The sequence below is a fragment of the Sphaerodactylus townsendi genome, linkage group LG15, assembly GCF_021028975.2.
Source record: "Sphaerodactylus townsendi isolate TG3544 linkage group LG15, MPM_Stown_v2.3, whole genome shotgun sequence".
Classification (NCBI taxonomy): domain Eukaryota; kingdom Metazoa; phylum Chordata; class Lepidosauria; order Squamata; family Sphaerodactylidae; genus Sphaerodactylus; species Sphaerodactylus townsendi.
The window spans coordinates 35,171,523-35,180,446 of NC_059439.1; the positions used below are offsets into that span (position 1 = coordinate 35,171,523).

The 8,924-nt window shown below is 50.0% G+C and overlaps 1 protein-coding gene across 1 annotated transcript in view; it reads right to left on the reverse strand.

Moving 5' to 3' along the window:
* The window catches only part of CHD8 (chromodomain helicase DNA binding protein 8), a 66,524-nt gene extending 58,430 nt beyond the window's left edge, over positions 1–8,094 (reverse strand). The window contains 1 exon segment of the mRNA XM_048517147.1: positions 7,965–8,094. The gene's annotated coding sequence lies outside the window, so the exon portion shown is untranslated.
* Positions 8,095–8,924: the final 830 nt, after the last annotated feature.

The following is an 8,924-nucleotide window of genomic DNA, read 5'->3' on the forward strand; positions in this document are numbered from 1 at the left end:
GGAAGGAATAGCACTGGCCTGGAGAGAAAGAATGAATGGCATGGGGGTTGAAGCCCCAGGACACATGAGAAGCCTCTGAAACACAAAGTCACCCTTGGCTCTCAGTTGGAAAAAAATAATAATCAGAAGTCGGCTTCCCCTCCATGAAGAGCTGGAAGAGGTGCTAGAACTGACCTCCTCTTCCGTGATACACACTGACCTCCCTCTTCCATGACCTGGCCCAGTTAGATGCCACCCTGCCCCACTTTCTGTATGCAGTTGTGGGCCATGGCTTCTCCCCTTTCCTACACCTCTGCCACCCCAGGGATGCCAGGCACAGGTGGGCCAAACCACACCTGCCAAATGGTCTACCTCCTTTTCCATCTCCTCTCCGGCCTTTGCCAGCCCCCCGCCCCCCCCACACACACATATGTCTTTTGCTTCCCTCTGCCACAAGTCTGCATTCTCTACCCTCCCGGGCACCCCCTCTTTCCGGCCCCTTCTGCTCCGCATCCTGAAACCCAACACTGGCGTCTTTTCATCCCACCTACCTGCCGGCCGGCCTGCCTGCACAGCCTCGTACTCCGTTTCTCCCCCCCCCCCATTCCCACCTCCTTCACCGCCCCCCACCCACAGCCAGCCCCTTGTGACCCTGAGGACTTCCTCCCCCATGCCAGCACCCAGTCCCGAACTCCAAAACCTCTTCCTGTTGCTGTTTTTTTCTTCATTCTGGGTACCGCTGCTACCCTTCCCCGTTCTTCTGAAGCCATCTGCACCTTCCCGATCCAGGATTCTGCCACCAGCCCCCGCTTGGTATCTTTGACCTCCCCAGCCCCCCCCCCCCCCCCCCCCCCCCCCCCTGCCTCCGCTTCACTGCAGAGCAGAATGGAGCAGCGGCACCCTCTCTTCCGCACGCCCCCCCCCCCATGCATTCATTTGCATCCTTCCATAGAGAGAAATCTACTCTGAACTACACAGTGTTTTTTCTTCTTGGGGTGGGGGGTGACTCTCAATGGCTGAGCGTTAAGGACGGAAGTGAATGTCACCCCTGAAATGTAATGTATTTTCCCTGACCTCAGAAGGCAACTCCTTTCCAAATAAAAGTGTTGAGAGGAGAGCATCCCTTCTAGAGGAAAAACCAACGCTCCCTTCCTGCCCAATTCATGTTTCACAAAAGCATTAACGTCTGCCTGATCAATGAACGATGCTTTATGTGGACCTGTTGGGTTTTCAAGGCCAGAGGCGAACAGAGGTGATTTGAGCCTCTGTGTAGCAACGCTGGACTTCCCTGATAGCATCCCATCCGAGTACTAACCACGGCCTATCCAGCTTAAAGACCGGGCTAGCGTTGGGCCATCTAAATCGCCTTGAAAAAAGAGGGAATGGCTTTTAGAAGAAAAGAAGAAGAGTTTGGATTTATATCCCCCCTTTCTCTCCTGCAGGAGACTCAAAGGGGCTTACAGTCTCCTTGCCCTTCCCCCTCACAACAAACACCCTGTGAGGTAGGTGGGGCTGAGAGAGCTCCGAGAAGCTGTGACTAGCCCAAGGTCACCCAGCTGGCGTGTGTGGGAGTGCACAGGCTGATCTGAATTCCCCAGGTGAGCCTCCACAGCTCAGGCGGCAGAGCTGGGAATCAAACCCGGTTCCTCCAGATTAGATACATCTGCTCTTAACCTCCTACACCACTGCTTACAAGTTAACACTGTTCCGTACATCTGATCCCAGAACCTGACCTCACCTCGAGCCCACATGAGGAAGAGTAGCCAGTAACAACGACATTAGGACAACTACGAACCGGTGGAAACATTGTCCAGAGAAAGTCACGGAAAATGAGAAGGTCAAGATCTCGCGGGACTTTTGAATCCAAAAGGCCAAAGGGTTGGCACGTTATGCAGCGGACATTACAGCGATCGAGGACAAGAAGGAGAAGAAGAGTTTGGATTTATATCTCCCCTTTCTCTCCTGTAGGAGACTCAAAGGGGCTTACAATCTCCTTGCCCTTCCCCCCTCACAACAAGCACCCTGTGAGGTAGGTGGGGCTGAGAGAGCTCCGGAAAGCTGTGACTAGCCCAAGGTCACCCAGCTGGCGTGTGTGGGAGTGTACAGGCCAATCTGAATTCCCCAGATAAGCCTCCACAGCTCAGGCGGCAGAACGGGGAATCAAACCCGGTTCCTCCAGATTAGAATGCACCTGCTCTTAACCATTATGCCACTGGTGACCATCATTGGCAAAGCAATACCTGGCGATAGGAGGATCCATGAAAAAGAACACGAGAAGGTCACCAAATATCACGATTTGAAGATCGAGATTTGGGGACTGTGGTGCAGACCAGCTGAGGTCGTGCCAGTGGAAACCAGCACTCTAGGCGCCATTCCGAAAATACTTGGACGGCACTTGAAGCATCTTCAAATCAACAAAATCAACACTTGTCGGGTTCAGAGGGCAGCCCTGCTGGAATCCGCAAGGATACTACATCAATACATTAATACATTGTGAGTCACTGACTGAGGCTTGAACTGCAATGAAAAGCCAACAACCAGCTAAAGAACTAGTACAGGGGTAGGGAACCTGCGGCTCTCCAGATGTTCAGGAACTACAATTCCCATCAGCCTCTGTCAGCATGGCCAATTGGCCATGCTGGTAGGGGCTGATGGGAATTGTAGTTCCTGAACATCTGGAGAGCCGCAGGTTCCCTACCCCTGAACTAGTAGCTGTGATACCAAACAACAACAACGATGATGATGATGATGTCACTAGATACCATGGTTTGAAACTCAAGATTCAGCGACTATGGGACAGATCAGCTGAGGTTGTTGTCCTAGTGGTAGTCGCCATTCAGGAACCCCTAGGCTAGGGCAACTTGAAAACACCTTCAAACCAACATCTATCAAATTCAGTCAAGAGATCTTGAGAGCTTCACCTCCAATCCAATTTTTTCCCCCACTTGATAACCTCTACTGGAATCAGTGATTACTGTTGTGTACTCTGTGCGTGATAAACAGGTTGCTCTTGTCACCTAAAGTCTCGAAATGGTCTCCATACAGATTTTCTTCTAGAACCCGCCCACTAATCAACACCAGCTATTACAATGGAACCTGATCAACAGCTGCTGAGGATCGACAAGATGGAATGGATATTCCCATCATGCCTTGCTTCTGACCTCCCTCAGAGGTATCTGACTGACCACTGCCAAACCACAGAAGCTGAATCAGTCCTTTGAACTAACATGACCATTTTCCCCTTTCTTAGCCCAATCCAGTTACATGCTCAGCTTCTGGCTCAGTTCACCCTCACCAGAGTTTTCAGGTCAGACTCCCTGTATTTCAGTACATATGGCTGGGAGCCAGAATCAGAATTTTGGTCAAAAATGTTAAGCAGAGTTTTAATTGCGTATGTTGGTCTTTGCTCAAAAAACTGAGATTGAGACATTCAAATCAGCTCTGTTTTCTGGGGAGGGGGGAAAAATACCCTTAGTGACCTTGAAAAATTACAAGACAGGGCCACTGAGTGACCAAATAGAAGATTCTAACCCTTGTTTGTGTTTATCTGGGACCAGGTGTGCCCGTTATGCCAACCAGTGCATAATCCTAGGGTGCCATTTTCATAGGATCATAGAGTTGGGGGGCCATCAAGTCCAACCCCCTGCCATGCAGGAACACAGAATCAAAGGACTCCTGTCAGATGGCCATCCAGCCTCTCTTTAAAAACCTCCAAAGAAGGAGACTCCACCACACTCCAAAGGTTCCACTGTCGAACAGCCCTGAAGGTCAGGAAGTTTTTCCTGATGTTTAGGTAGAATCTCTAACCATTAACCCCCTTCCCCTACAAGCATCCAAACGGCTATTATTGGCACCCAAAATCTACAAGGCGAAAGTGGAAGGTGGGATAGTTTTACTTCTCACCCTTCCTTTGGAGAAGGACAAGAAACAAGAAAAAGGATGGTTTCAACATTTCTTATTTTGGGGTGATAGGAGTTAATTCCCTATTTAAATTCCCTATTTAAATTGTTTGGTTCCTTGAAGTCAATAAAGATTGGGATCTGCTACTCCACATTTTCAGGAGGCATCTCTAAGGTTAGGGCAAGATTGAAATCGAAATAAAATTTTAAAAAGTTAAATACGGATTTTGAGTTCTGTAGAACCAGCGTAAGGCGATGCACAGAAATTTGGAGCTGTAAGGACCTCTGTGTCAAGGACAAAATTTATAATGCAACCCGGTTCTAGCCCTCATGACTCAGGTGGTGTTTAGAAACAAGAGAGCGACAACTACACAGCATATAAAACTATGTAGTGTGACACAGCACCTTGTCTGTTAGCCATCAACCATTTTCTTCTACTTACACAACCCCCAAATCCTAAACGTCATTCCAAATAATGACAGAAATATCGAGGGGATGGGGATCCCTTCTCTGCAGAAAGGTAAAACTGGCTGGGCGCATCCAAATTTTATCAAACAGATCCCATAATTATATGCCATCATAGCAGATCCTCGTGGAGGTTTACGTACCGCTTTACCCCAGAGCCCCAAGACAGATCGACACTGCCATGCCAAACTATCACCTTCTGTCAACCGTGGAAGGAAGCAGAAACATTCTTCCAAATTCCCCTAGATCTTCCCCCACATACATCAAGAACCTGCATTCTAGAATTTTTGCCTCAGTTTCCAGCTCTAGCATCTTATTTACTACTTCATTTGTACCTCCACCTTTCTCCCCAATGGAGACCCAAGGTGGATTACGTTAATTCTCCTTTCTATATTTTATCCTCACAACAACCCTGCAAGGTTAGGCTGAGAGGGAGTAACTGGCCCAGGGCCACTCAAAAGAAGAGTCGGCTTTTATACCCCGCTTTTCTCTACCTTTAAGGAGTCTAATAGCTGCTTACAATTGCCTTCCCGTCTCCTCTTCACAACAGGCACTTTGTGAAATAGGTGGGCCTAAGACCATGGTGGCGAACCTTTGGCACTCCAGATGTTAAGGACTACAATTCCCATCAGCCCCTGCCAACATGGCCAATTGTAGGGGCTGATGGGAATTGTAGTCCATAACATCTGGAGTGCCAAAGGTTCGCCACCAATGCTCTAAGAGAATTCTTCAGGAGCTGTGTCTGGTTCAAGGTCGCCCAGCAGGCTTCACGTGGAGGAGCAGGGAAACAAATCCGGTTCTCCAGATTAGAGTCCATTGCTCTTTAACACTATACCACACTGGATCTCCCGGCAAACTTCCATGCCAGAGTGGGGTCTCGAACTTGGTTCTCCTAGATCAGGGGTAGGGAACCTTTATCACTCAAAGAGCCATTTGGACCCATTTTCCACGGGAAAAGAAAACACTTGGAGCAGCAAATAATTTTTGACATTTAAAATAAAGATAACACTATATATATTGGTTTTTTTTAACCTTTTACTCTGCTCATTCTGAGAAGCGCATGGATGCGCCCATCCTGCTGCCTGCAGGGCGGGCAAGGATGAAGCCGGCGGCTCGGCCTTGCCGGCCACCGGGAAAGCGCCCGCCCCGCTCCAATGGGGCGGGGAGGGGGGAAGCCCGTGGCGCGGCCCAGCCGACCATGGGCAGTTGGTGCGCCTGCCCTGCTGCTTGAAGGGCGGGCAAGGATGGGGCCGGCGGCTCAGCTCAAGGAGCCACAGTGCAAGGGCAGAAGAGCCGCAAGCGGCTCTTGAGCCGCAGGTTCCCTACCCCTGTCCTAGATCCTAGGATGACACTGTAAACACTACACCGCACCCCACACAACTGCAGAAACAAGGAGTCAGCTAAACAAAACAGGGCCCATTAGCCTAAGGCCATCTGACCTAACAACCCGTTTGATTTCACTACAACATGGACAAAGGAACTGTCTTGCGGAAAACCCATTCCTGAAATTCATGGCCAAACATAGCTGCTACCTATGACACACGGCACACAGAAGATAGGCTACGCCTCTGCCTAAAACTAGTACACATGAGCAAGTCTTCTGGGGACACACACGCAAGAGCACGCAGCTCTCAGACAAACCTACAGTGCTGTGCTTAATCTTGTATTTCACCACAAGAGCATGCAGGTGGAAACGGCGGACTTGACAAGTGGGTTATTAAGGCTCAAAACGCTTACACCAGGAAAATCATATTCACATGTACGGTGCAACTGGACTCAAATCTAGCTGTTCTATTAGGACCAATACGGCCCCCTTCTGAAACTACTGAAAACCTATTTCACCCAAAGCAATGACACAAAAAACATTCCCTTTCCAAAATGGGGTGGGTTATAATTCACACCTTTCCTAACACGCCACAACCAAGTAATGAAAGAGAGGCACATAAATCACACGTATTTCTGAAAGCCAGACACACCTCTTCCCGAGAACATCTGTTTGACAAAAAGAAAACAGGAGAATAACCTTACTTGTACGCGATCACACAGGTTTCAACCACAGCCATTCTGTTTCCCAGATACACGAGTCCAGGAACACATTACAGAACGACACGATTTCCAGGGTTGAGGCTTTCACTCAAATCCAGCTGCTCTGCTGCAGACCGGCACAGCTACCTTCTGAAACTACCGGCTTTCCAGAGAAAATAACAGGCAGGAAAAAGCTTTAACTGCTCAAATATGCTTTTTTTTTTTTTAAAGCATTAGTCAGCATGCCAGCATAGGAGGGCATAAATGGCTTTTTCAAGGGAATTCCCTGACCTGGACGGCCCAGCTTAGCTTTATCTTGTCAGATCTCAGAAGCTGAGCACGATTGGCTCTTGTTAGCAATTGAATGGGAGGTCAAAGGAATACCAGGGTCGCTCTGCAGAGGAAAGCACGGGCAAACCACCTAGATTAGTCTCTTGCCTGGGAAAAAAAGTCAGCTGTGACTTGCCGGTGCTTTACACACACACTACACATAAGAAGTCCCCTCCTCTTTCGGAGGAGCGGTCTCGGCAGCAGAGAAGGGGCAGAAGGGTGAAGCTTTCCTAAGCATCTGGGCAACCGGCAACGCTTCCTCTTGACCTTGTCGGCAGCCCCTCAAAGGAGAGACTGTGGTGGAGAAGGTTGTGTCGACTGAAAAAAAAAAAGGCTTTGTGCTGTACTCTTCCTTACGAAGAGATATTAAAATAAGAGGGGGGGGGGGGAAAGGACATGGTCAAATGGTATTCGGTTGTGGAGGGGAGGATGAACCCAGAAGAGAAGAATGGAGCCATTCACAAATTAAATGCCATTACAGGCTACCTTCCCACTTGATTAAAGCAGAGCAAAAAAAACACACACACTTGAAAAGGACATTTGGGCCTTTCCATCACGCACACCAACAGTGTTGTGGGAGCAGGACAAGCGCGTTCGGTGGCACGGGGGAAATCCACGGCAGAACCACGTGTTGCAAAAACAGGGCACTCCTCCTTCCCCCCCATCCACGCCCCTTGAAATGCCATCCCTAACTTTCTGCACGGATGGATACAGCAGTGGCCCCCGTCCTTACCACCTCCTTGCCACCAGCCCGTGCCAGCGCAATGCAAAGGCATGCCCCCCCCCCACCCCCGTTCCGATGCAACAACACGGATGCAGGACCCCCCGCCTGCCCCATCACCGTCGCTGGGAACCAGGCCGTCTCTTCTTCCCTGCCTTAAGAAAGCCCCTACCCAATTGCCATCAGGACAGTCACCATCGCCTTCCCTTGCAACCGGCATGCAGTTTTCCACCCACTGCAATTGTGTTCACGGGTGGGGGGGGAGGGAAAATACAGGATGCAACAGACCCCCGGCTTCCTACCCCAGGTCTGCATAACATGGATGCGTTTCCCGCATTTCATTTCCTGGAGATTATTTTTAATGGACCCCCCCCCCACCTCTGAAAGGGAGGGGGAGGGGACCGCCTCTGCATTAGGCCTGCATCATGCAAAGGAAAGGGCCATCCCATAATAATAACCTTCCTCTCCTCCAACCCCACATGTGGAAATATAGAGGGGGGGGGAACCCGTGGTCTTACCTGGGGGTCTCCCCACCCCCGACTCACCCTTTAAGGACCGACTTTCTCCTCCCCCTCCCCTCTCCTAGGGAGAGAGAGAGAGAGAACAAGGCAGCCGAGCATGGACGGTGCAACCGAACTTCCTTCAGGCCCCTCCAAGCCACGCCCACCGCTCCTGCCGAGCGCCGGCCGCGACGGGGCCCATGAGGCCAGAAGGCGGGGCCAGCTAGCGAGGTAGGTTGAGACAGCCTTCCAGGAAGTCGGGCTCTCGCTGCAGAATGGGGGGGAGGGAGAGGCGGGAGGAAAAGGGAAGCGAGCGAGGGGGCCTCTCTGTCGGCAGGCTGACTAACAGAACGCCTGTTTTATTTTTAACGACGCGCGTGAAGCCGCGCGTTGTTAAGTCAAAAAAGCCAATACGCGTGCGACTATGTATAGTTAGAAAGCCCCCCCTCTCTCAGGGCTTCGGCTTTACGCATTTTAATACGTTCCCATCTCCAAACTGTCAGGCAATAAGTTAGCGACCTATTTGAGGAAGCCATCTTGGATGGGTTACAGTTATTTTATATGGAGGGCAAGAAATTATGGGGAGGGGTGTGGATGCCTTTGCTTGTTAAAAAAAAACAAAACCCACACTTTATTATTACTGCACTAATCACCAAACCAAAAGAAAGAGACCAAAAGGATTGCATCCCTTTGAATTTGCATTCAGGACTGAGTATCTTCTTGTCCCCCTTTTACAGATGTAGGAAACTGGCAGAGTGGAATTTTGGCACCTTATCATTCAGCAAGGCATCCTTGTCAGTTTCCCCAGTGGCAGAATACAATACATAATTCTCTCATCCAAGGGCCTGGTTCTCCCTCTCCTGCAAAGCAGCTCGTTTCTGTCTCGCTTCCCAATTCATACAACCCTTCAATTTGCAGTCACCCATGTCTCACGAATGGAATGCATGCTTTGGATGCAACAGGGCCAATCCCCATCAGGATGTCCTTTACCAGATGCCAGGAAAG